The sequence below is a fragment of the Dermacentor silvarum genome, chromosome 3 (assembly GCF_013339745.2).
Source record: "Dermacentor silvarum isolate Dsil-2018 chromosome 3, BIME_Dsil_1.4, whole genome shotgun sequence".
In the NCBI taxonomy this organism is placed as follows: Eukaryota; Metazoa; Arthropoda; class Arachnida; order Ixodida; family Ixodidae; genus Dermacentor; species Dermacentor silvarum.
Genome location: NC_051156.1, coordinates 106,317,910 through 106,344,551, shown reverse-complemented (window position 1 = coordinate 106,344,551; position 26,642 = coordinate 106,317,910). Strand labels below are relative to the sequence as shown.

The 26,642-nt window shown below is 46.6% G+C and overlaps 1 long non-coding RNA gene across 1 annotated transcript in view; it reads right to left on the bottom strand.

Moving 5' to 3' along the window:
* Positions 1-3,031: 3,031 nt before the first annotated feature.
* The window catches only part of LOC125943926 (uncharacterized), a 39,429-nt gene continuing 15,818 nt past the window's right edge, over positions 3,032-26,642 (bottom strand). The window contains exons 2-3 of the long non-coding RNA XR_007465994.1: positions 4,824-4,868; positions 3,032-3,238 (exon numbers count right to left, since the gene is read on the bottom strand). This is a non-coding gene — a long non-coding RNA (uncharacterized LOC125943926). The remainder of the gene's footprint in view (positions 3,239-4,823; positions 4,869-26,642) is intronic.

Below are 26,642 nucleotides of genomic sequence, written 5' to 3'. Positions count from 1 at the left end.
CTTTGCTAACGCTACGTATATCCTGGCATAGCCGAGCTAAGCCACTGCAACTTTTGTTAATTGATAAAGGGTACAAAATTATTATTCTTAATTATACATTGTACTATTGAGCACTAACTCTGTTGTTTTTTATCTCTCTTTTTGTGAATTTTAAGTTGGGTGAAGCGCGGGGAGTGGTTGTCTTCGTGCGTCCGTTGAGCTTGCCTCTGCTCACTATTGCCACTCACTCAACGGTATCACAAGTCGGATCGCGCTCGGTCACCTGCTTGGATTGTCGTGTCAAGTATGAAGATGGGTAAGTTAAAGTTAAGCTTGATCAAGCGTACCAGGAACGGAAGACGCAGGAAAGCAGGCCAATAGAGCATTAGACGAAGATGGCTAAATCGCGGCATCGCATGTCTTGTGCGGCTATGTGGTGTTCTAACACCGAGATTCCCAGTTCAGTACAGTTTTCTTGGTTTCCTAATGGCAACAGGTAAGAAAGCACAAGTATATCACCCTATTTTCTGAGCAAGTACTCATTATGCATGAGTAAACCAGTTCTGTTGCAAGCCTGAGTGGACTGACATAAGAGCAGTGCGGCTCGACTCATTCGTCACGACGGCAGCCCATCTGCAGCCGATAAAATACTAGTAATGAGGGGCTTGACTGCGTGCTTGTTGGGGTATACATTTTGTTCACTCTTTGTCGACATACACAGCGATGTTAAAGAAAAAAGAAAGACGGAGCCGTGGTAAAAGATCCAACGTTTTTTGCAAGAGCACTGTTTTCTCTACATCGGACCGCATGTATTCGTTTACAGAATGATGGTATGTACTTATCTTGTGGGCTGTTGACCAATTGCGCTATTTGTACGGCCAGCCCTTTTCTATTGTCACTGACCACCAAGCTGTCTACCGCGGGCTTTACTGCCTGAAAAACTCCACCGCTCGGCTAGGTCGCTGGGCTTTACAGCTTGAAGATATTCGTCTGCTTACAAATCTGACCGCTTCCACCAGGATTTCAAATGTTCGTCGCGTTAGCCCGTGGATCAAAAGGACCTCGTAGACTCTGATCCTCATGACAGTATTTTCTCTATCTACCAGCGTCTAATAATTGCTGAAGAATAATGTCTGCATGCCTCATGTCGAATAATCAACAACAGCATTAAATGCTCTTCTACCGACGCATCAATCACCACGCATGTTCGCTGTTCAGGTCGGTGCACCACGTCATCGCGACTTTTGGTCCGATGGGCCAATCTGCCTCTCGCCATTACTTCTGCGTCTGCGTGAACTTCACGATAGAACAACTTCAGGACATCTCGAAGCCACCGGCACTTACAATCGTGGTCGCCGTCGCTTTTCATGCCCAGAGGCTCAACCTAGCACTGCATAGTGTGACGTTTGCATACAACTCCTCTCGTCACGGCACCGCTGGCTATTCTCGCTTTTATTCATTATTTGGCAGAGGAACGACTTCCACTCGATACCTTGCTGCCCTCTGGTAGTGTCAGGCAGGCTAAACCCACTGGATCTTATAAAAGCAGCGCCAACTGCCCGCAGTGTCTCCTGGTTTGGTCCAAGGGGAAAATATATTTTCGCGCGCCCGACGTGGCGCGCTGCATTATGCAGCCGTGAGACTTTAACAGGCCAATTCATCAGTTAACGTTGCATCATAGCCTTTCGCGGCTTTCCTATACTTTTGGGTGAGCAAGAACAAAAGAGCCTGGTTACCTTTGATGCCGTTTCGATCTTATCACTCACCGCATCGACAACGTGTTGACCGAGCGGCCAGCAACGACCCCCGAAATGACGCGCGCTCGGTGCAGGACACGGGTGAATGGAGTGAAATCTGGGCGTACGCTTGGTTTGGGAACGGCGAACGATGCGCGCCATGCGCGCGTCATCTGCTAGCTGCTTTTTGACCGGACCAGGAGGGGCGCTGAAGTGATCGTCCGTAGGGAGCCTACATGCAACGCCGTTTTAGGGTGGTGACAGCCTTTGTAAGGGCACCAATTGCCGCCACCAGCTAAATTGGCGGGTTAAATCAGGGGCACAAAATGGCGAAAGACCAGCGACAGACCACATTTCCCACAACCCTTGGTAACGGTAAATTAATTAACTTCTTTTAACAAACTTTGGCCTCAACAGCCAGAGAAAAATGGCGCGTCTGAGCACCGTACGCGGCACGTGTACGTTTTAGTTAAACAGGCTAGTAAGGAGAGTCTTTATTACAGCACACTTCGAAAACGAGCCTTTATATATTATGTACAACTGGAAGGCAACGACAATGCTTAATACAGTTCACGTTCTTGGCGTGAGATAATGCTACCAGGAGCACGCCATCGTGCCTTATAACTTGTTGCTTTTCATGTGTCGCACGACATGCAATAGAAAAGTAAGTTTGATGTGTTAAAGTAAAAGGAAAATGCAACTAGTATATTAAAGATGTATGCAGGTTTCTTGTGAGCATTGGCGCAAAACTAAATTAAAGAAATTTAGTAGATCGCGTGCGAACATGAGTACATCAGAGCGTGACAAAAAAGGCAGAAAGACTGGGGACCAAAATGGCTACCCACCAAATTTGGCGGTAAATAGCGGTCAAAATCTTGGTGCTGTTACCACCCTAAAACGACGTTGCATGTAGGCTCCCTAATTGTCCGAAAGCGCATCACGGCGGCGAGATCGAAGCTTTTCGCTAAATTTAGAAGATCCGGGGGCTTTATGTCAGGGACGCGCGTTAGGCCCCCTCATGGGCCGATCGTGCCATGTAAATAAAATACTTTCGTGCAGTTTCTTGTGCCACGCCAAAAATTCAGTCGCGTTGAATTACTGATCGCTGGTAATGAACATTCTGGAGGGCTCTAGCGAGGTCTGTCAAGAACGTATTTCATTTTGGAGAATAGATAGCTAACCTGGGGTCGTGCACGACAGGTTTTCAAAGAACGATATCGTAAATAAATATTTATATTGCGGAAAATCAGGCCTTTAGTACTCTAATGCGTAATATTGCACGAAGTGATGGTTCTTGAACTGGGTATAAATTGGCTAATTTTCCTATTTTTTAATTTATCGGTGAACTTTCTTTATTTCATTGAATATATGGGACAAGCCTTCGACAGGCAAGCGGCTTTCGGCGCTGCTTTCCTCGGAGCTACCGGACCAGTCTGCCCCTTCTTGTCCCCCAAAGTTTTCATTGTCTTCAGATGCTTTAAAGTACTTCAGAATTGGGTAACGCTTTCTTCTTTCATGTCCATCTGAAAGCGGCAACAAAAGCACGTTATGCATCAGGGATTGTTGTAGTACCACCGCTATTACTTTTGTCACGCAAACGCTCTCCCGTACCTAATGCATTAATAACACAATTCTACTGATTTCGTCAGCAAACAGTGCAACAGTGGAACTTGTCTGTACACTTCGAGGTCCCAATGTCCGTTCGGCGTTTCCCCTTACGTATTGCACAAGTACATGCACGTAGATCGCGGGGAATGCTTCCATATGGCTCCGCTAGGGCTTAAAGCTTCAGCAGATATTCCGAAATAGCTAGAAGCGCTTAAAAGTTTTCCACTGCTGTTTCCAGTAAGTAGGCTAAGTGTTGAAGTCGTTCAGCCAACGAACACTAGATGAGTTTTTATTCCTGCCGTACACTATAAAGTACTGTTGAGCGCTGCTTTTTGCTTTCTCTGCCTCCATCCGTGATGGTTTTGTCGCAGAGGTATTTTAAGCCTTAATGTAGCTTTTTTGCTTTCAGCCTGCTTTTGTTTCTGTTTTATCCTTGCATAAACAGCAACTGTGACGGAATCCCAATGCGCAGGATTCGCATCAATGTTTGCTATTTCTTGGTTTTTTTACCTTCACATAAATATTAAATATTCACATGTGGCCGCTACATGGCGCGAACAAGCTCTGCGAACGGTGTATGGAATGTGGCATAACGCGGTTTTGGTGATTTGCTAACATTCAGAACGTCCAGCTCGTTGTAGTGTCAATTTATTTAGCGAATATTAAACTCAATCTGGTATTGCAGAGTGTGAGACAGCAGAATTGTGTTGAAAAATGAATAGGCCTTAAAATAAAGCATGAAATTCTCTGAATTATCATCTATAAGAAACTAAAGAGGATTGCGGTAGAATCTCCCAGTGCTAACTCGCAAGGAGGCCATTGCCCCATAATAACGGAAAGCCTAGACTGACCCTGTATTTTCCTAAACTGAGGTAACTCAATTAGAAAACCGAGCCTTAGGTTTCCGTAAGGTCCTCTCGCAAACGAGAAAACAATTTGCTATGTATTAGATATAGAGACTGCTAAAATGAAAAAGGAACTTGACAGGGCAGCGAAATAGATATTATGGCTTCTATGGTTACTTGTATTTTCTCATTGCGTTTCCCGTTAAGGCAGCTCTCAGCGGCCTGAAGCGAACTTATAGCCGAACGCTTCTTGCTGTGCTGAATGCGTTCGATATCTGCAGTTTCTTTTTCTTGTGACGCGCTGAACTACAAAAAATTTGTGAGCACAGTCTTGCTGGATGGCTATATCTTCATAAAAGCGACTGTCAGCTTTCACGCATAACTGAATAGTTCACGAGGAAAAAATGGGCTTGTTTACGCAAAATATCACTGTAGTCTGTGTTTAGAAGCTAGCCTTTCTCTGTAACTATTCATCTATGACAGGTTGACTTTATGTACAAGCTTAACGCAGTTTTGAAAACTGCGTCTGCTATATCTTTGAACGAGCTCACCGAGTAGAAAAGAGTTATGCTAAAATGTAACAAATATTTTCACTCAGAATGCCTTTAGTTTAGAAATTTTACGGTAGTGCTTATGAAACTGCCATAGAACTTACCTTGATGGTCATTTTTCTGTGATGAGTGCACGAATTTTTCGAACGCTGGAAAAAGACATCATTGCGTAACTTAGTACCAGTCCACGATCTCTCGAACGCCCATACAACTAGCTACAATGATACTAAGAAACGCGTTCACTTTCAGAAGACTCAAATTTATCAGCACTTTTGTACCAGTAGTTCCAATGTCACTGTAATGTTCTGTTTGACGACCTGTATGACGGCGTCGTTACATTCAGCAATTCATTCCTCCAATGATCTTTTAATAACACATCACAGGAGAGCAATTTGTTTGCCTGTAAATATCACTATAAGCTCAGAGAATATAAACATAGGTGATTATTCGAAAGGTGAACTTCCAACTTAGAACATAGACCGACTGCTGCTGTTTGTTGACATGCATTTGTGCTCACGTAAATGAGTGCAGTAAAGATGGCATCTAGAAAGTTAACGATTTGTGGAATACCTCTCGGTTAATATGAAGGTAAAGGGGTTACGTGCTTGGTGATTGAAAATGCCCCGCTGTGGTTTGCCTCGGGTTTAATCTTCAATTACACCTTAATACAGCTAAATGAAGTTTCGCTCACTCACTCACTCACTCACTCACTCACCTAATCACTCACTCACTCACTCACTCACTCACTCACTCACTCACTCACTCACTCACTCACTCACTCACTCACTCACTCATTCATTCATTCATTCATTCATTCATTCATTCATTCATTCATTCATTCATTCATTCATTCATTCATTCACTCATTCATTCATTCATTCATTCGTTCATTCATTCAAAGAAAGCTTGTGAACCAGCGCTTGGTCATTGCGCAAGGAACTCGTGTAGCAAGGGCCTGTTGTATGTGACGTGGGTGCTGCGCCAAAAGTTCCCATTTAGATAACAGTAATCACATAACAAGGAAGACCGAGTCGGAAAGAGAAGCGTGAACAGAGTTGTGCAAGCTGACTAACAGTAGACCACTCTCGCCTCATCAGACGAAGTTCTGCAGACGAAGGCAAAAGTTCAGGGAGCACATGAAAGCTTGACAGCAGTTTTAATTCTAACGACATGTAGATCTATTATAGCCACTCTCGGAAACATATTGTTCTGTGAGTGTTTCTCGTAACTTATTATGTCTACGCAAAAGTGGGGAAAACGCAGGTTGGTGAGCAAGTCACTACGGCATCGGTTCTAAGAATGCAAGAGGAGAGATGTTAGTAGAATTCGCGGAAAGGAATAGGCTCCGAATAATGAATACCTTCTTCAGGAAGCGCAGCAACAGGAAGTGGACCTGGAAAAGCCCTAATGGAGAAGCAAGGAATGAAATCGATTTCATACTCTCTTCCGATCCAAGCATAGTGCAGGATAGTGCATAGTGCATAGTGCAGGTGTTAGGTAAGGTAAAGTGCAGTGACCATAGGTTAGTGAGGTCTAGGATTTTTCTCAATTTGAAGAGAGAAAGAGTGAAATTAGTCAAGAGGAAACAGGCCAACCTAGAGGCAGTAAGTGTAAAAGCAGACCAATTCAGGCTTGTGCTCCCAAACAAATACGCAGCTTTAGAAAATGAAGATAAAGACAACATAGATGTAATAAATGAAACCGTAACTAGGTTGATCTAAGAAGCAGCAATTGAAGTAGGGGGTAAGGCACCAAGGCAACCATTAGGTAACCTCTCCCAAGAAACAAAGGACCTAATAAAGAAACGACAAAACATGAAAGTGTCCAACTGAAGAGATTAGTTAAAACGTGAGAAAGATTGAGGAAGCCGTAAAATATGGACGCAGTATTAAATCAGTAAGAAGAAATCTTGGCATAGGACAAGGCAAGATGTATGCACTGAAAGATAAGCATAGTAATATCATTAGCAATTTCGATGACAGTAAAAACAGCGGAAGAACTCTATACTAACCTGTACAGTGCCCAAAACAGCCAAGCTACTTTCATTCGAAATAGTGATGAACTGGATGCAGAGGCTCCTTCTATAACTAGCGATGAAGTTAGAAGGGCCTTGAAAGACATGACCAGGGGAAAAGCTGCTGGAGAAGATGGAATCACAGTAGATTTTATCAAAGGTGGAGGAAATATCATACTTGAAAAGCTTGCGGCCCTTTATACGCAATGCCTCACAACTTGAAGTGCACAAGAGAGCTGGAAGAACGCCAACATAATACTAATCCATAAGAAGGGATACATTAAAGAATTGAAGAATTATAGACCAAGAAAATATTCACCAAGATAATTTCTAATAGAATCAGGGCAACACTTGACTTCAGCCAACGAAGAGTACAGGCTGGCTTCAGGAAGGGATATTCTACGATTGATCATATTCATGTCATCAATCAGGTAATCGAGAAATCTGCGGAGTACAATGAACCTCTCTATATGGCTTTTATAGATTATGAAAAGGCATTTGATTCAGTAGAGATACCAGCAGTCATAGAGGCATTGCGTTTTCAAGGAGTACAGGGGGCATACGTGGATATCCTAGCAAATATCTACAAGGATTCCACAGCTGCCTTGGCTCTCCACAAGAGAAGTAGAAAGTTACCTCTCAAGAAAGGGGTCAGGCAAGGAGACACAATCTCTCCAATGCTATTCAGTGCATGCTTAAAAGAAGTATTCAAGCTCTCACACTGGGAAGGCTTAGGAGTGAGGATCAACGGCGAATATCTCAGCAACCTTCGGTTTGCAGATGACATTGTCCTATTCAGCAACAGTGTAGGCAAATTACAGCAAATGATTGAGGACCTTAATCGAGAAAGTGTAAGAATTGGGTTGAAGATGAACATGCAGAAGACAAAGAAAATGATCAATAGCCTGGCAAGGGAACAAGAATTCAGGATTGCCAGTCAGCCTCTAGAATCTGTGAAGGAGTACGTTCATCTAGGTCAATTACTCACAGGGGACCCTGATCATGAGAAAGAAATGCACAGAAGAATAAAATTGGGTTGGAGTGCATACGGCAGGCATTGCGATATACTGACTGGCAGCTTATCACTGTCGTTGAAACGAAAGTGTACAATCATTGCATTCTACCGGTGTTAACATATGGGGCAGAAACTTGGAGGTTAATAAAGAAGCTCGAGATCAAGTTAAGAACCTCACAAAGAGCGATGGAACGAAAAATGTTAGGCCTAACGTTAAGAGACACGAATAGAGAGGTGTGGATCAGAGAGCAAACGGGGACAGCCGATATTCGAGTTGACATTAAAAGGAAAAAATGGAGCTGGGCAGGCCATGTAATGCGTGGGATGGATAACCGGTGGACCATTTGAGTTATAGAATGGATACCAAGAGAAGGGAAGCACAGTCGAGGATGGCAGAAAACTAGGTTGGGGGATGATGTTAGGAAATTTGCTGGCGCAAGTTGGAATACGCTAGCGCAAGACAGGGGTAATTGGAGATCGCAGGGAGAGGCCTTCGTCCTGCAGTGGACATAAAATATAGGCTGATGATGATGATGATTACGTCTACTGTCTATTAGGACGGCGTAACATACAGGGACGTCTTAAAATTGCGAAATGGTGTATATTTTGGTTGGTTGCATTCCAGAGTGTGACTGCCAACCAAAGGCGTTCATTTGTAAAGATAACGATTATTAGAAATAAGCGTCCTCCTCAGATAGTTGTCCATGTGACGTTTCCGTTTGATAAATTCAAATAAAGGAATCAAAAATACTAGCACGCTACAATAAATTCGATCACAGCGCCATAAACGCGACCTAGGAGTTTTTTGTAACGATTTTGCCTCAAAGTACCATCCAAGCTAAAAAAAATCATTCGGTCTCTGTTGATGTCTAAAATGCAGGGCTTGACAAAACTGTACATTCCTACAATTACTGCGAGCAACAGATCTCGTTGCACGAAAAACTTGTCTTGGTTCAACTTTAGAATAAAACACCTGAATTATATAAGCTATAATTTTTCGCCATGGTTCTCCTCGGGTGCTGCTGAGCGACCGCGGAAAGACCTTTCTCGCAACTTTTAAACGTAGTCCTGCGCGACTCTGGAACCACACACAACACAGCTTCGAGTTACCAACCGACAGACTAACGGCTTGGCAGGGCGATTTCATGGCACGCTTGCGGACATGATCGCCGCATACATTCAGCCTGATCACAAGAATTGGGTAAGCTTGTACGATCTCTCACTTTCGCTTACAACACGGCCGTTCAGCGTCACCAGCTACTTGCCGTTTTACCTAGGTCGCCTACTTCCATTCTAGACGTTTCTTTCTTCGATTCTCCTGTCAACCCAACTACACCGTCTAGCGAAGAATTCGTTTCACGACTCGCCCAGTGTCACCAGCGTGCTCGTGTAAACACAGCGGCCAGACAAGACCGGAAGATCATTTACGACGCATTCCATCGCGTAGTGTGCTTCCGACCTGGTGACAAAATGATCCTATTGACGCTCATTCACACTCGTGGTTTGTGCGACAAGTTCCAGCCGCGATTCATCGGGCCATACATAGTTATGGAGCAGACATCACCCTTCAATTATCGCGTGACTCCGTTTGTCGCCGCAACAGACTGCCGTTGTCGCAGCACCGAGGTCGTTCATGTCTCCCGCATGAAATTCGTCACGCGGCGTTCTTCGTCACCTTGACCTGCGGCCAGGATGGCCGCTTCCACGTGAGGGAGAAATTAGTGTGGGCGTTTGTTGCGCACGTCTTCTTCATCTGTATATCATCACCATAATCCTACGTTGCTCGATCCTCATCTTCATTTCCATTGGATTATCATCATTTGGCGTGTACTGGTTCAATGCCGAGTAGTCGGGCCGAATAAACGTCGTGCCAACAGAGACGTCATAATATATATAAAGGTCTGTTTCGTTCAGTCAAGTCTTAAAATTCTCAGGTGGTAGAAATCAAGGTGGTAGAAAGACTGCATTTTATGATGGGTCATCGCAATTACAGAGTAACTAAGTATTAAAATATTGTAAAGTTATTCACGCTACGTTTCTTCATAAAATAATTGAATTACCCGCTCAAATTACATGCATGAATTATTTATTGGCCACACGCATTTCAAGAAAAAAAATTATTTCGAGGTTGCTACTGACATGCCCCACGTCGAACATCACGTAAAACACGGCAGTGCCTACATCAAAGCTGTATACTTTGTAACGATAGATGTCACTCAGAAGTAAAGTGAAAATAATGTAGGCTAGCAAAATGTTCAATTTACACTAAGCTTTATATTTGTGCACTATTCATTGCTACCACAGCATAGAAATGGCGAAAATAGGTCACATCCACAGATGCGGGCGAAGGGGTTAGCAGTGTTTGATGCAAACTCATGGACCGCACGATCTACATTCATCATGCGAACTTTTTATAATCTGGGAGCTTTTTACCCAAACCAGCCCGGATTCCGTAAAGGTCACTCATATAACATGCAACTAACATTATATTTACATGATTTTCACCCTAATCTTGAAGATAACGGTTGAATTGATGGATGGAATGAAAGTCCTGAGGTACGCGACTCAGCGCGCAGCGGGCCGCTCCCACGTTGCGTGGGACAGTCAGGTCATGCCCGACCGCCACATCGTGGGCCCTCTAGAGCCTATAGTTGCGCCCCGGCGTCGGGGCTCTTGATAGCGGAGAGCCACTTGTCCTCATTGATTTGTTCCGTGCCTCGCAACGAGGGGCAACGCCAGAGCATATGGTCTAGGCTAGCGAAGTCATTGCAGTGTCTGCAAGAACTACTGACATAAGTGACGGGATAAAGCTTGTGTAATAAAGCCGGGCTGGGATACGAACCTGTTTGCAATAATCTGAGGGTCAATGCCTGCGCTCTATTTAACTTCTTGTGAGGAAGGGGAAAGTCTCTCCTGCCGAGATAAAAGTGCTGCGTAATTTCGTTATATGTTGTCGGTTGATCTCTGTTCTCCACCACTGCGAACCAGCCGGGCAGTTCTCCATGGTCGCGGAAAGCGAAACCTCGCGCCTTGGAGAGTGCCAGCTCGTTGAGGTTTGTGGGGCCTCCCATGATGGATCCCATGTCATCGGGGAACCACGTGAGAGTGTGGGTGGCGATGCTTGTGCCGTCGAGGTTGCGACAGGCTTCCGTACACATGGCGCCAACGCTGAAGGCGCGGATGGCTGCCCTGGAGTCGCTGAAGATGTTGGCATGTTTCTCGTCCAGGAGGGCCAAGGCAATGGCCACTTGCTCGGCCGCACGTGACGACGTGCTTCGTACCGAAGCTGCGTTAACGGTCGAACCCCTGTGGTTGATGGACACTACTGTGAAATTTTTGCTGTTGCCATATGCGGCCGCGCCAACGAAGCAGCTGCCGCCAGGGAAGGCCAGGGAGCGCCACGACCCTGGCCTTCCTTCTTTCCACGTTGCGCTGGGGATGCATATTGCGCTGGGCGGGGGTTATGATGATGTGGTACGCGAAATGGCGTAACAAGAAAGCGTGGACTAGCCTTATCAGATTCTCTTCACTCAGGCCGCTCCTTCTGTTAATTACCCGCTTGATTGAACTGATGACGATATCCGTCTTCTTTGCTAGTCTGTGAATGGTGATGCTATTTGTGCCCGCCCCTTCGAGTGTCATTCCCAAGATTCTAATGGTCGCGACTTTGGGAATCGGATCGCCGCACTTGATGTAGAGATTCATGTCGATTTCGGTGGGGGTTTCCAGTCCTGTGGCTTGCGGCCCTTTCTAGTTGTGCTGTAGAGAATGCGCTCTGTAGCGTCGACAGCTTCCTGGAGTGCGGCTTCGACTTGTCCGTCACTGCCTCCGGCACACCAGACAGTGATGTCGTCCGCGTAGATCGTGTGACCGATGCCCTGGATGTTGCCTAGGTATCTCGAGAGGTCGACCATTGCGATGTTGAAGAGGAGCGATGAGATGACTGACCCCTGGGAGGTGCCTCTTCCGCTCAGCTCCGTTTTCTCTGATTCCTAATCTCCAGCCTTGAGGATGGTGCATCGTTTGCTCAAGAACGACCTGACGAAGGCATGGAAGGACGAGCCCAGGTCGAGTTTGGAGATGGCGTCGAGAACGAACTCGTAACGGATGTTATCAAAGGCCTTCTCCAGGTCCAAACTAAGGACCTGGAGAAGGACCTGCACTCGTGTCCCGACTGCAGCGTTCCAGGATTTTGATCTTGATGAGCTTCATGGCATCCTGGGTGGAGAGGCCTGGCCTGAAACCTATCATGTTGTGAGGAAAAAGGTTGTTGGTCTCGATATACTCGGCAATTCTGTAATGGATTGCGTGTTCGACCACCTTCCCTACACATGACGTCAGTGATATGTGGCGGAGGTTGTCCAAGCTCGGCGGTTTACCGGGTTTTGGGATGAGTATGACCTTCGCCTCCTTCCATTGTTCCGGTACAATTCCCTCCTCCCAAATGCGATTTATCTCCACTGTGAGAAACTCGACCGATTCGTCCTCTAGGTTTCTGAGAGCCTTGTTGTTAATGTGATCCGGGCCGGGTGCCGACCTACCATTGAGGTCGTGTAGGGCGCGGCAGATTTCACTGACTTGGAGAGGCTCGTCCAGCACGGAGTTCGGATTCCTTTTGTATACTGGGTATCTCGCCTCATCGGTCACAGTTTTGAGCTGCAGGTACTTCTTAGCTAGCATCACCAGCACTTCATCTTCCGAAGACGACTTCTTGGCTTCGTGGAGCGCTTTAGCGAGGACACTTCTCTGGTTTGACTTGGTGCCGGAGTCGTCGAGCAAGTGTTTGTGAAGATTCCACCTCCCTCCCGTGCATATCTGCCCGTCGATTGAATTGCAAATTTCGTCCCATTGCTACCTAGAAAGGGCTTGGCAGTGCTCGTCGATCTGTTTGGTGATCTCGGCTATCTTCATCCTGAGCTTGCGATTCAAGCGTTGGCTTTTCCACCTCTCGAGGATTGATTGCTTGGCCTCGAGTAGGTGTGCTAGCCTGCTATCCATTTTGTCTGTCTGCAGATCTGTCTGTATGGTTTTGGTGGTGAAGCAGACATCTTGCAGAATTAGGTTCGGACCACTGGACGAGGCTCTCGGGCTTTTCTCCACGGGCGGCGCGGGTCTTGCAAACCTCACGGAATTTGTCCCAGTCAGGGACCGAGAAGGCCTTTTTTCTTTTCTGCTCCACTTGTAGGCTGGTGGTGGCCGTGATGTAATGATTGCTACCGAGCAGATTAGATCACACGGCTGAGCCAGCGTTTTTAACAAAGGCGAGGTCCGGGACAGATCGAGTCCCTGGTCGAGGAGGTGCAGCGTCTGGTGGGAAAGGCTGGGTCCGTCAATTGAGAAAGTCCCGCATCTCCCACCTCCTGCCACAGGATTCTGCCCTTGACCGTGTCGTGCGGGTAGTTCCAAGTGTGAACTTGAAATCGCCGGCCACAACCAGTGGAGAGTTTCCGACGAGTTTCGTTGCCCTAGTGATGATGTTTTTGAAACGTTGTCTGTGATCGCTCGGGCTGCTGTATACGTTAAGTATAAAAATGCTGGAGTTGTTTGATTGACTTGGGATGGACTTCGACTAGGGAGGTATCCGTCTTGCTAGGGCGGACCCCTAGATCGTGTGCGACGAAAGTGAACTTGCTGCTGACTAATGTGCGGATTCCTCTGCCGTCCCCACGTAGAGCAAGAGCATTGTATCCCTGGAGTGAAACCTGATCAGTCATCGTTTCTTGCAATGATATAACATGTGACTTTTCTTTGTGAGTGCGAACAAACTGCTGCAGGGTGCATCTTTTATGGTGGAGTCCCCTGCAGTACCACTGCCAAATCCTAAATTGAGTGTGTGGCCCCATCCTTGCTGTATAGAGCGCCTTCCGGCGTTGCTAGTATGGTCTCGAAGGTCCAATTGAAGCACAATTTTTTTTATTTCAGAAAAGCGTTTGACAAAACACCCCATTGTCGTCTTCTGCTCAAACTCTCATGTCTTAACCATCTCCCGCATCTTTTCAAGTGGATTTACAGCTTTCTAACTAATTGAAAGCCGTGCCTATATGCTAACAACCACTCACCATCCACGTACCTCTAATGTTCCTGGTAGACGTCAACGACATTCCACCCTGTCACTTTAAAACCCGTCTATTAGCAGACGATTGCGTTCTCTACCGCCTAATAAACACCCTGACCTCACTGAATTTTTGTCTCTCCAACACGACCTCTCGCACACTGTGCACTGGTGTGTTACATGCCTGACGCTGCTGAACGCCAGTAAGACACTACAAATCTCGTTTCATCGTCGCGAAAACTTTACTCCTCCTACTTACGTAAATATTGAACACACTATGGTTGCCACAAGTTCGGTCAGACACTTAGATTACCTATCTACCTTAAACCCTATCTTGGCCCAACCACCGTAAACAACTTAATAAACTACAATAACCATGCCCTTCAATACATACGGCGCGTAACCTTTCCAGGACACCTCCATCCGTAAAGCTACTTGTTTGTTATTACAAACTGTATTGCTGCCGAAACTTGAATATACATGCGTCACCTTTGATTATGCATGCCTAGGAATTGGGAATCAGGGCAGGAATAAGTCTAAAATTGTGCAGCTACACTTGTTCTTTCTGATTATTCCTACTACTCTTGCCTCTTCGCTTTGGAATGTCGGCTACAACTGCATACTCTCCCTTCACCCCGTCAAATTTCACGCCTCTGTCTTTATGCAACCCACGCGATAGCCAGCTCATTCAACCGGTACACCGAGGCCATCACACAAGTCATAGCAGCGCTGTGATCCCGCCAGGTGCCCACATAACATTTCTGCAATCTTTCTTAGTACGCACCGCCAGGGACTGGAATGAGTTTGCGGACAAAATAGGGCTGATTCACGATATATCACCCTTCAAAACTGCTCGTATATAGATATTTATCTATACCATAAACATCACTGCCATCGATTCCGAACTTTTTATGCGGAATCTCCGACCTGTCTGATACACATATAACACCTGGTAGCCCCTGGAGTTATGTTTAAGCTCGCAGCAGCACTGGTCTCGTGTGTTTGCTTTCACTGTCATTACTTAGTCCTTCGAGTGAAACTGTGATTAATAATAGAAGATTACGCGCGTTTATGGACTTGTGTTTGTCAGTGCAGTGAAGCTGCCAGTGCTTCTGAGAATACATATTTCCACTTTCGTGTTATGCCCAGTTCCTCTGAAAAAGTGAAGAAAGAATGTTCTTCCCGTTCTCTGCTCCCTGTATGGTGATAAATAACAGCTTCTGCGCAAGAAAATCATTGCGCGTATTACACGGCAAGCATCACGAAATGCTGCAGTACGGGAATGCTGCAGTGCCAGTAAGGAGATGACGTAGCGGTCCAGCAACGTTGCAATTGCCTCGAAATAATTGCTAGCACTGAAAATTACTGATTTCCTTCGTTCCGACTAACTTGAATATTAGGTGCTTTTGGTTCGGTCAATCAGTGTCCATGAATGTTTTGCTGTGTTTTTGGCAAGATGGAATCAGTATTTGCGCGCACAGCAAACCCCGCGGCAAGCTCGGCCACGCAGTACGTAAACTGAATGTCATCTCAAGGCAACGCCAACGACTAAATTTGGCAGCCTGCAGAACAAACAGATCTTACATGACCATCTGCGCAAGAAGCGGCAACATAAAAGGAGCTTTTCTAAGAAAATCGAGTCGGCCTGACGCAAGCTTTCCATTGTCTCGAATTGCTCAAGCATTGTCTGGACAGTGGTTTTGGATAAGCGACCTTACAGCATCCTTCAATGGTAAGTTAACGGGACAGCATTGTTGGACGTACTTTCATCGAGTTAAAGTTGCGCAGGAACACGTTGTTGTGGTGCACCACGTTCATACACCACGATACACCACGTTTTTGTGGTGTATCACAGTTCATTTGAGAAGTATGTTCTCTATGAGGCAGTTGCTCTTATTTCCTGCGGGGGAGGGGGCAAATTGTTCGGACTGGACGGTCTCCTGCTAATAGGCGATTTAGTCTTAGGGTCTTCTTCCTCTATGCAGCAATGATAGTGGGGGAAGTCGGTAAGGACGAATCCGTCTGATAATAAGCGCGGAAAGAAAGCTAATGCTGGTCGCATGCGGTGCTAGGTTTGCTTGTATCGACAGCACATAATCAACATTGACATAAAAGCAGCCTAGTGGTTATTCTGGCGCATGTATTTCGGGACGTCGTGCTGTCATAATGTTGGAAACCGTGCACTTCTTGCACCGGATGGGCTCCATGTTGCAAAAAAAAAAAGAACAGAAAAATTATTTGTGACCAGTACTCGTTAGGTCTGGCTCCACATCACGTGGTCTACGCCGTTCCGCGAGAAAAATAGCACGCATGTTACTTTTGTTCTACACGTTTATTTTGTCGTTTAAGTACGATGATCACTTAAATGACATGAGCCCAAATAAACGCGCTAAGAGTGACATAACATTTTCGCCCGTCGAGGATTGGCACCACAACTATTGACACAGTGGTCGATAAAGTTGGCACCCTAGTACAGGGTAATTGGAAGTATATGTAGACAACCTAGAGTAATCAAAAAAGGTAGTGCAAGAAACAAAGACAACAAATTGGATGAAAAGGGCGGAAACAAGAAAAGCCCATTAAGTTTTCCAAAGACAACCAACAAAAAACCTGTAAATATATGAAGGAGTGTGGTGGTCTGGGCTGGTTGGTACATCATTAGGACAGGAACAAACGTAAGAACTAAACGTTGCACTACAATACGAAGGGCATTGCTTTTACTTTTTACGTTAGAGCTGGCCTGCCTAAGTACAAAACCCCAAAAATGGAGGACGCATAAGCATCGCCTTTAAGAGTGGAACACTATAGCATTCAAAGATCCCTGACTGCTTGTCACGGTTTCCGGTAACCGCAGCCTTCTTTTTGTTTCTTCACCTTCCAGGCGAGCGCCATCTGGATGGTGTTGGTGCAAGGAACCGAGCGGGAGGTGCCGCTCTATGATTGGTAGAAACGTGGGAAAAGGCGTTTTTGTTTGGGTTTCGCGTAACGGAATTATGTTTCCATATATTAAAATTACAATCCGACGCTGTCATGTGTGTAGGTTGTGTTTAGGTGGTACTTTACATTTTTCCTGACGCATTTTACTTTGAGGCATTCATTTAGTTCAGTAACACTTCTGCGCCACGCGGAGAGACTGCATGCTTGTGGTTCGGAATGATGTTTCGCTAAACGACGGTCCGCGCCTGACGCCGATACCTGATTTTTTGCGACACCGGGCCCTCAACGCTCTCGCGTTAATACAGGAACAAATGTTCGCTACAGGGTCAGGTATGTGTATGCTGCAAACAAAATCTGGACACGTGTCAGAACATTGTAATGGCATGCCAGATTATTTACTGAGCCGGAAAAGAAGGTAACGTCGCCCTTCCAGAGACGCTGGGGTTAAAAGCTGATAACCATGTTGAGCGGGTTGCGGTTGTTGCATGGATAGGTAACTTGACACGATAAAGTAGAGAGGCTAAATTCTACACTGCAATTCATATAGTAAACCTGTATAGCTGACGCATAGGCTATGTGACTATTTGTCGCTAACTCGTTCTGAAGTGGGCGCTATTAGAGAGTACCGTCATTGTCATCATTCGAAATCCTAGCCTTCTATTCATGCGTATTACATTGAAGCTGTCTGCGTTCGTCGACGTCAGCTCCCGTCGACAGCTCCCTGTCTGGTTTCACTAAAGTTAGAAGATTAAATTGTGGTATACAACGTCCCGAAACCACAGTGAGTTATGAGGAACGCCGTAACCGAGGGCTCCGGAATAAATTTGGCCATGTGGGGCTCTCTACATGTACCTGAAGCATGGCAGACGAAAGCTTTCGCATTTTGTCCCCATCGAAATGCAGCTGTGGGAATTAAACCCGTGCCCTTTTCCTCAGTAGCACAACGAGCCACTGGGCCACCGGGGCAGGAAAGTTTGACTACAAACGCGGCATGTCACGCACTTCGCAAAGTAACCTGATAGTATTTCCATGCCTTCGACAATACAAGATAAACTTAGCCCAAGTTCGGAAATGTTCCGTACCTCAGTAAGGAAGCCTTCATTGTGGTTAGATTGCCGTTACATTAATTCTGGAAACTTCCTTACTGAGGATCCCCTAGTGAAGGATTTCTTGGTGCTCCCTTACCCTAAGGCAGCTCCGCAGGTATGCTCAAACTTCCTTACGCCTTCGCCAGTCACTTCGTCTGATTAATAAACAACCTGCCCGACCGCTTCACCGTACTGTATACCCCAGCGTCTGCGCGTTTGAGCAGTCGTCTGTTGCGGGCAGGCGGCGAGACTTGAGCTTGGCGTGAAGAAAGTAAACGTTTTCACCAAACTACAAAGCTTTGGCCTAGAATCTGGTTTAACTAAGGCTAGATAGTGTTGCACTCTGTACGAAATACAAAATACAAGCAAACTTTGAAGTTTACGGTCTACGAGATAAGGCAGTGAGCGAGCTGGCAAATCTCACAGGCCGTGTAACTACACCTAGTACAGTGAATGGTAGCACAGCTTCTTTCCTTGCGCCTACAGAACCGAAAAATTGAGCACGCATCTCTATAACAGCGCTATACTGTCCGTAGTGCCTTGCTGTCTAAGCATTAGGACACAAATGTAAAGCAAGTGCAACTATCACTGGAACTAAAGCGCCAGACAGTGAAGGGCGACGACTTGATAGATGAGAAGCTTTCTTTATTTGGCTGAGATTTCGCGTAATACTTATGGTCAATACCTTTAAACCCAAACGCTTGTTATCCGTACCTTAAAGCGGCCCTGTACCACCCCTCGGGCTTGGTGAAATAACATAGTCCGCGGCTAGCATACGCTACTGTGAACATCTCAGCCAAGATTTTCTGACGCGTACGCCGCGCGTGGAGCTCGCAAGCTGAGCGCGAAGTCACCTTTCTCTCAAACGCTCTCTTTTCAACAGAATCCATGATCCTCACTCTCATCTGAACACTTTATTTCGCAATAAAGCGTATTCCCATTCGCGGCTGCTACTATAGTAGCTGCGGTCGGTACGTAGCGGCCGCGGCCGGGTGCCGCCACGAGTCCACTGGCTAAGCGCACTGCGGCTCGTAGAGGAAAACCGCGTTCGGTTACGGTTAGCGCATCGTAGGCAACTAAATCGGAAGTTGTGGCGTTTACGTTAACATCCAAATTGAAATTTGCACTGCGCGCTACGGTAACATTTAGAAGGCGGAGCGTTGTGGCACGCCCCACTCCACCGTAACCTTCGCTGTGCAAGATGGAACGGGAGCACAGTGGAGGCTGTGTTTTATTGCCAATAACTCCGCTTCTGCTGAACGCATTGAAGTACTTTTTGTGGCAAAGTATTTACTGAAATAGCCTATTTTCACTTCAAAAGCACTTCTCCGCTTCGATAAAAAGTTATTCAGGGCCCCTTTAACTACCAAAAAGGTTCCTGTTGTGTGCAGCAGTTTCTTGTTCTTGCTCTTGGTTTTGTCTTTGGTTCCATTGTCATCTATTACGTCACCACTCACGTGTAGACAACATCATAGTTTGAAATAAAAGTGGGGTGCTGCTAAATGTTGGCTCGGCGCGCAGTGGCCACATATGATAGATGAGATAACAAAGTGGCGACGAGGGTGGGGCCTAGCGGCTGTTTGCTGCAATGAAGGAGCTCCGGCGTTCCTGCAAACGCCGGGGCAGCCAATTATTCCATGGAGCGAGTGCAAAAGCCTTCTCGACATCTATTTCGAAGCTTCGGCCTCACGTGAATTTAGGTCACAATGGCTTAAGGACACCGTCAGTTTAGAAATGGAGCTGCCCTGCCTGCGCCTGTAAAGCTGAAACCACCTACAGAGGCGGTAACGTCCTCGTTGGAAGACCTATTCAAGGCAGCGCCTGCTACATGCAACCGGCTCTTTGTTCCCACTACGATTATGCTCGTCGAGCGCCACCGGTTCAAAAAGCGTCTCCAGCAACCCGGCGAGCCTGCCATTGCAGCAACCACATGCCGTTGCAGCAACCCGGTGAGTCCACTGAACCAGACGCTGGTGCAGAAATGCGAATCGGGAAGAACCTGTGCCATCGCTGGCCGCGACCAACTCATTACTGGGAACGCGTCGGACGCGGTTCGTGACCTCCTGCTTTTCGAAGGCGCAACGCTGACTCTTGACATCAAAAACATCAGCGGGATCCTATACCACTCTCAAGAACGTATGTTGAGTGATAACTTCAATCGGTTGCTCGCCACATCACACTTCTACGATGGAATTTGCCTGGTTTCACTAACTCACGCTTGCACTCTCTCGACCCTAACTTGCGACTTCGCCTACCTCCTGGACTCTTCCGTCGCGAAGCAACTTTACCGTGTCGCAAGTGTTTGGGCAGCGTGCATTTTGTGCGGGTGGGATGAGACTCCAGATCGAGCACCTTCTGTGTCACTGCGCACCCTTTTACACTCAACGACGTACTCTCCAAGCTAAAAGCAACCTGTTAGACAACAGGGCGCTCTCGGAATAAAATATTCTTGGGCCATGGCCTATGCATTCTTGCATGCAAAAGGCCACAAAAGCCCTTCTGCAGTTCGTGAAGGATACGGGATTATACGAACACTTGTGACAGCGGAGGATCCTTTGCGAGTGACTGCGAATGACTGACTATTATTTCTCTTTTCCCTCCTTATCTATTTTTCTCCTTCACACTTTTCAAGTGTAGGCTAGCCAACCGGGCACGTCCTTTGTTAATCTCCCTTCTTCTCTCTCTCTTGACAGTTACGAAGCAACCTTTAAAGGTCTTGGAGAGTTCAGCGAGCGGAGGGAGTGAAGTATGTACAAAATTCAGACAAATGCTCGGCCAAGTCACGTGACGCTCGTCGTAATGACTACGTACATGTTCCCGACGCACAAGTACCGTCAAAGGCAGCGGGTGTCTGCGGGATACAGACGAGCGTCGTTGCTACCGCTACGGGCCTACTCAGCACTTGGGCAACTAGCGAACTGCAAGGACAAAATAAGCAATACTCAAGGTGCCCAAAACAAGGGCACTTTCAGGTGATGTGCCACAGTACTGAATTCTCAGAACGTTCACACCATGCAACACAAGAACGCCTTCGCAGACTGCGTGGCAGTGCCCACAGAAATAGTTATGTTTTGTGTGCGTGTGTGATTTTCTTTTCTTTCCTTCCTTTTTTATTCTTTATTTATTTTTTCTCTCTCGCCTTTCGCATTCTTTTACCCCTCCCCCGGTACAGGGTAGCCAACCGGAGATAACCTCTGGTTAACCTCCCTGTCTTTCCTTTCTCTTTCTCTCTCTCTCTCTCGAAGAGAGCGCAAGGGAAGTGTAAGAGGAAGCCGAACAACGCGTGACGCTGCTACTGGTCGCGACCGGCGCTTTACGCCGCAGCATTTACATCGAACTACAAGTTGAAGGCATTGCCGCGAAGTTTCTAGTAGATACGGGCTCATCAGTATCCATAATAACGGAGCACACCAACATGAAAAATTCAAAGTACGAGGCTGTTGTCACCACCTGCTGTTGCTTTGCTTGATTACAGTAAGAGCAACATCGTGGCTGTTTGCTGCAAACGTTGTTTCCAAGCAGCGCTCTATCTCCGTTTTCTTGTACGTTGTACAGCAGGGAACCGAAGTACTCGGATTGAACGCCATCAGCAGCCTGAACTTACACATACAGGGAGCTTCGTTGCAATGCATGCAAACGAAAAGTTAATCTTCCGGTTTTCTGCCTGCAGAATTTCGAAAGGAATGCAGCCACTTGTTCTCGGACGAGACGTGACTTGTAAAAGGCGCTGCTCATCACATCAACCGCAAGCTGGATGCGATTCCAATAGCCGCTAAGCTGAGTCGTCGTCCTCTGGCCCTTCGGGAGCAGGCGTCCGTGGCAACGCGGTGGCTCGTGCAGACAGGTATAATCGAGAAAGTGGATGCTTCTGAGTGGATATCCCCTGTGGTGGGTGTTCTAAAGAAGGACGGCAGCATTCGGCTTTGTGTCGTCCTGCGCGGGGCTAACAGAGCTATAATCGTTGACCTATACTACACACTGACGACGTTCTGCACCAACCAGCAGGGTCAACACACTTTTCGAAAATTGATTTGGCATCAGCTTCTAGAACATCAACTGAAGTGAAGGTGTGAAAGCTGTGATCTGACGATATTTATTACGCACAATGGCCGTTTTCGATTCTGTCGACTGTGTTTCGGCCTCACCTCAGCACCAGTCGCTTTCCAGAAGATGATGTCTTCAATTATGAGGATTTGCCGAGGTGTACTTTGCTACACAGACGACATCATTGTCTACGGTAAATTTGCGGCTGAGCACTCTGCGAACCTTCACTATGTTCTGCATCACATCTCGTCGGCAGGCCTGCAGCTTAACGAAAAGTTCTTGTCTGATGTACAAGAACTGATATTCTCGGGACATGTCGTCAGCCACAGAGGTCTGGCACCCTTGAAATCGAAGGTTGTGGCTGTAGTTCATGCTCCAGCGCCCACGAACATCACTGAGCTGCCTCGTTCCTCGGACACCTCAGCTATTATAAGTTCATACCCCACTTTGCTGACGTCGTAGGCGTTCTTCCTGGAACGACAAAGCTTCCGCGAGGTGAAGCAACTACTCGCAACGTGCAAGGACGTGCATATATTCGACCCTTGCTACCTGTGGTAGTAGTTACAGATGCTTCTGACTACGACCTGGGAGCTGTACTACAACAGAGGTACGGAAACGAACTCCGCACCTTTGCCTTGGCGTCTCCAACTCTGTTCCGCGCGGAGGGCAAATACTCTGTTGGGGAAAGGAGGCATTCGTATGTATGTGGGTGTGTGAACTTTGGGACGTTTTTCTTTGAGGAAGGAAGTTCGCGCTGCCAACCGCCATCAACCTCTGGTTACTCTCCTCTCATCCCGAGGCACCAGTCACCGGTCTACACGAATTGCAAGATGGTCGGCGCGTCTTCTATACTACAAATTTTATGCGCTGTACTACCGTCGTAGTGATAACAAGGCGGCGAATCCACTGTCTCGATTGCCTCCGTCAGTGGTACAAGAACACAAGGAAGAAGTCGTGTCTGCCGTTCCCACTTGCATCACGAAGGCGCGAGTTCAAGAAGCTGTTCAGTCCGACTCACCGTTACAGCAGATGATGATTTCAATCACAACTAAGTGGCCGGCGAAATGTAACCTTTGGCCTGAGCTGCGCCCCTCTTTCTATGTGCAAGATGAGCTGGCAGTCATGGACAGCCTGCTATATCGGGATTAGCGCATGGCCATTCCGATTGCACTGACGGCAACGCTCGTGGAGACGGCTCATGAAGGGAACCAGGAAATTGTTCGCACAAAACAGAGGCCTCGAACCGGTATTGGTGGCCAGGACACAGCAAACAGGTGGAGCATGGCAATCTACTCTTGCAGTGTCTGTCAAGCTACAGTCAAGTCAGCGAAACCTGCGGTAGCGTCACTGGAACCAATTCCGATATCGGAGAATGCTTGGCAGAAAGTATCACTGGACATTGTCGGTCTCTGCACAATGGTTAAATAGAGCTGCAAATTTGCATTACCTTTAGTTGACTCTTATTCGAATGGTCTGAGGTATGCTTTCTTTCAAGTTTCAAGTGTGACATCTAATGCAGTAATCAGATTCTTCGCAGCAGTCTGCAGTAGAGAGAGGAAACCAGACGAGATTTTAACAAATCATGGACCACAACTGAAGGAGGCAAAACGCGTAGCGCATTGGAACCAGGGCACGAGAAGGAGAACACAGACAACACACACGTTTGGCGCTAATTTTAACAAGTATTTATTGCGGGATCACAGCGCACTTATATACCACTCTCTCGCCTGCAATTGAACACGTGCTTCGAGCAACCTGATAGCACCGCTATATACAGTATAGTACATATAGTATATACTATATAGTATATAGTATACGTGTATAGTATATATAATATGTGTATATATACATGTGTATATGTATGCTATGATCCCGCAATAAAAACTTGTTGAAAGTTAGCGCCAAGCGTGTGTGTTGTCTGTGTTCTTGTGTCCTGTTTTTGATGCGCTACGCCTTTTGCCTCCTTCATGTTATACCAACAAGTCCAACGTGAAACGTTAGTCAGGCACAAATGAAGTCCACTCTTATCGATAATATATTTGAAAACGTGGAAATAAACACCTCTGCTCATCGATATATCATCCCCGAAGGAACTGACAGGTCGAACGTGTCAACAGGGTCGTGAAAAACTACGTTCAGCTTGCAGTCTTCGAACAGTGACGTATTGAGACAACAGCATTGGAATACTCTGCTGTTTACCGTAACACAACATGCAACAACGGCGGTGCCGCCAGCTGTACTCTTGGATGGAAGCGCTCCACCCACCATATGCTACACGCACCACGCACCATAAGCCCAGCCTTTTTTTGACAAGCCCGCACCAGAAATTGCCCAATTACAAAAAAGGTGACATATAAGCAGATGGTCAGCAAGGGGTATACCGAGCGAAAAAGAGGGGAGAAGATTCCAACGTTCCGTATAGGGTGATTTCGTGAGGGTAAAAAAAATTACTCCATCTCCCGCTAAAGGGAACCATGTGTGGATGCGAAACAGCGGGGAGATGGTTAGCTTGAGCGGGAGATGGTCTCGCGGCAGCGGCCCGAGCGCTCATTGCGGCGCTGCACAGGAGAGAGTATGAGGCGCGCGCACTCCGTCATTTTCATACCGCGGAACTACCGTGGCGCCCCCAGCGGAGTATGCAGCTGTCGCACCACCTGTAGTGCGCTCCGCTCCGGATTCCTAGAGGAGAGAAAGGGGGGCGTAGGAGGGGAGAGAGAGGGGGAGGGGACGCGCATGCGCTGTGGGGGTGGGGCGCGGGCGCCGCTCCGCACAGGATTCCTAGAGGAGAGAAAGGGGGGAGCGTAGGAGAGGAGAGAGAGGGTGTGGGACGCGGGAGCGACGGACAGAGCCGCCGGCAAGAAATGCTTCGCATTATAAAAATAACCTGACGTTTCCAGGAAGGGCGATTTGTCGTACAGCGAATCCCTGAGGATAGTGAGTAATAAAGGAAGTAGTGCTTACATGCTGGAAGGCAACAACACATGGAATGAGGCAAAATTGTGTAGAGTGCGTTACGCAGGTCTCCAGAGTGCATCAACGCTGACATCAACAGTTCCTATGGCTGGCGATTCGCACGCCAGCATGGCCATTGTTGCCGAGCCTCACGACAATCCAGCTGAGCACCCTGGCCTTCTCGATACCGCAGAAAAGCTTGATGACCAAGCAGCGAACAAGTGAACAGGGGAGAAGCGTCAAGTAGAGACCACTTCTGTACCCCAGAGCGTTACAGCGCAGCCCGGGCCTAGAAAAACTCGAGTTTGCTGACCTCTTGGCATGGCTGAATTATTTTGTCACCACTTAGGCTGCCTTTATGAAGTGCTCTGATAAATGCGAAGCATTTCTTGGAGAACATTTGCTACTCTGACCGTATCTATCTATCTATCTATCTATCTATCTATCTATCTATCTATCTATCTATCTATCTATCTATCTATCTATCTATCTATCTATCTATCTATCTATCTATTTAGCCGCCTACGACTTGGTGCTCTCATGGTCGTTTCGTTACCATGGTATGTACCGAAATTGGCACACTATGTCAAGAGCATATGGCGAACATAAATTATATGTCATGACATGAATATCATGACATAGGTGTCATGTAGGTCATGAAACAGCCGCCTACGTCATGGAGCTCTCATGAACGTTTCGTTAACTTGGTAGGTCAGAAAATTGGCATAGTATGAGCAGGAGTGTCTGACGAACAGAAGTCATGACACGCGTGTCATGTAGGTCATGCATGACATTGACTCCGCGAAAAATAATAACACTCAAAAACCACTGAAATGGGTTCGGACGCGGGAACTAAAGTGAAGGAAACACTACAGGATGCTGGTAGAAGTCAGTAGTCATGAGGATGACTCAGGATAAATGACAATGACTCAGCGAGAAAAACATTAACACTCAAAAGCCACTGAAATGGGTTCTGACGTGGATAATAGGTGAAGGAAACACTAAAGGATGTTGGTAGAAGTCATAGTCGTGACAATGACTGAGCAAGAATGACAATGACTCAGCAAAAAAACATTAACACTCAAAAACCACTAAAATGGGTTCGGACGTCGGTACTATGAAGGACACACTTAAGGACGCTGGTAGAAGTAATAGTCATGAGCATAACTCAGCGAAAATGACAGTCTCTCAGTGAAAAAATATTAACACTCAAAAGCAAGTGAAATGCGTTCTGACGTTGGTAATAAGTGAAGGAAACGCTAAAGGATTATGGTAGAAGTCATAGTCATGACCTTGACTCAGGAAAATGACAATGGCTCAGGGAAAAAAGAATAACATTCAAAAACCCCTGAAATGGGTTCGCACATGGCTACTGAGGGAAGGAAACACTAAGGCATCGTGGTAGAAGTCATAGTCACGAGCATGACTCAGACAAAATGACAATGACTAAGCGAAAAGAAGATTAACACTTAAAACGCTGGAATGGGTTCAGACATCTGCACTAAGTGAAGGAAACACTAATGGATGATGGTAGAAATTATAATCATGGGCATGACTCAGCAAACGTGACAATGACTCAGCGAAAAAAGATTAATACTCAAAAACCACTGAAATATGTTTGGACGTGGGCACTAAGTGAAGTTAACACTAAACGATTATGGTAGAAGTCAAAGTCATGATCATGACTCAGCAAAAATGAGAATGACTCACCGAAAAAAGATTAACACTCGAAAACCAATGGAATGGGTTCGGATGTGGTGCTAAGTGAAGGAAAGGCTAAAGGTTGATGGTCGAAGTCATAGTCATAAGCATGAGTAACGC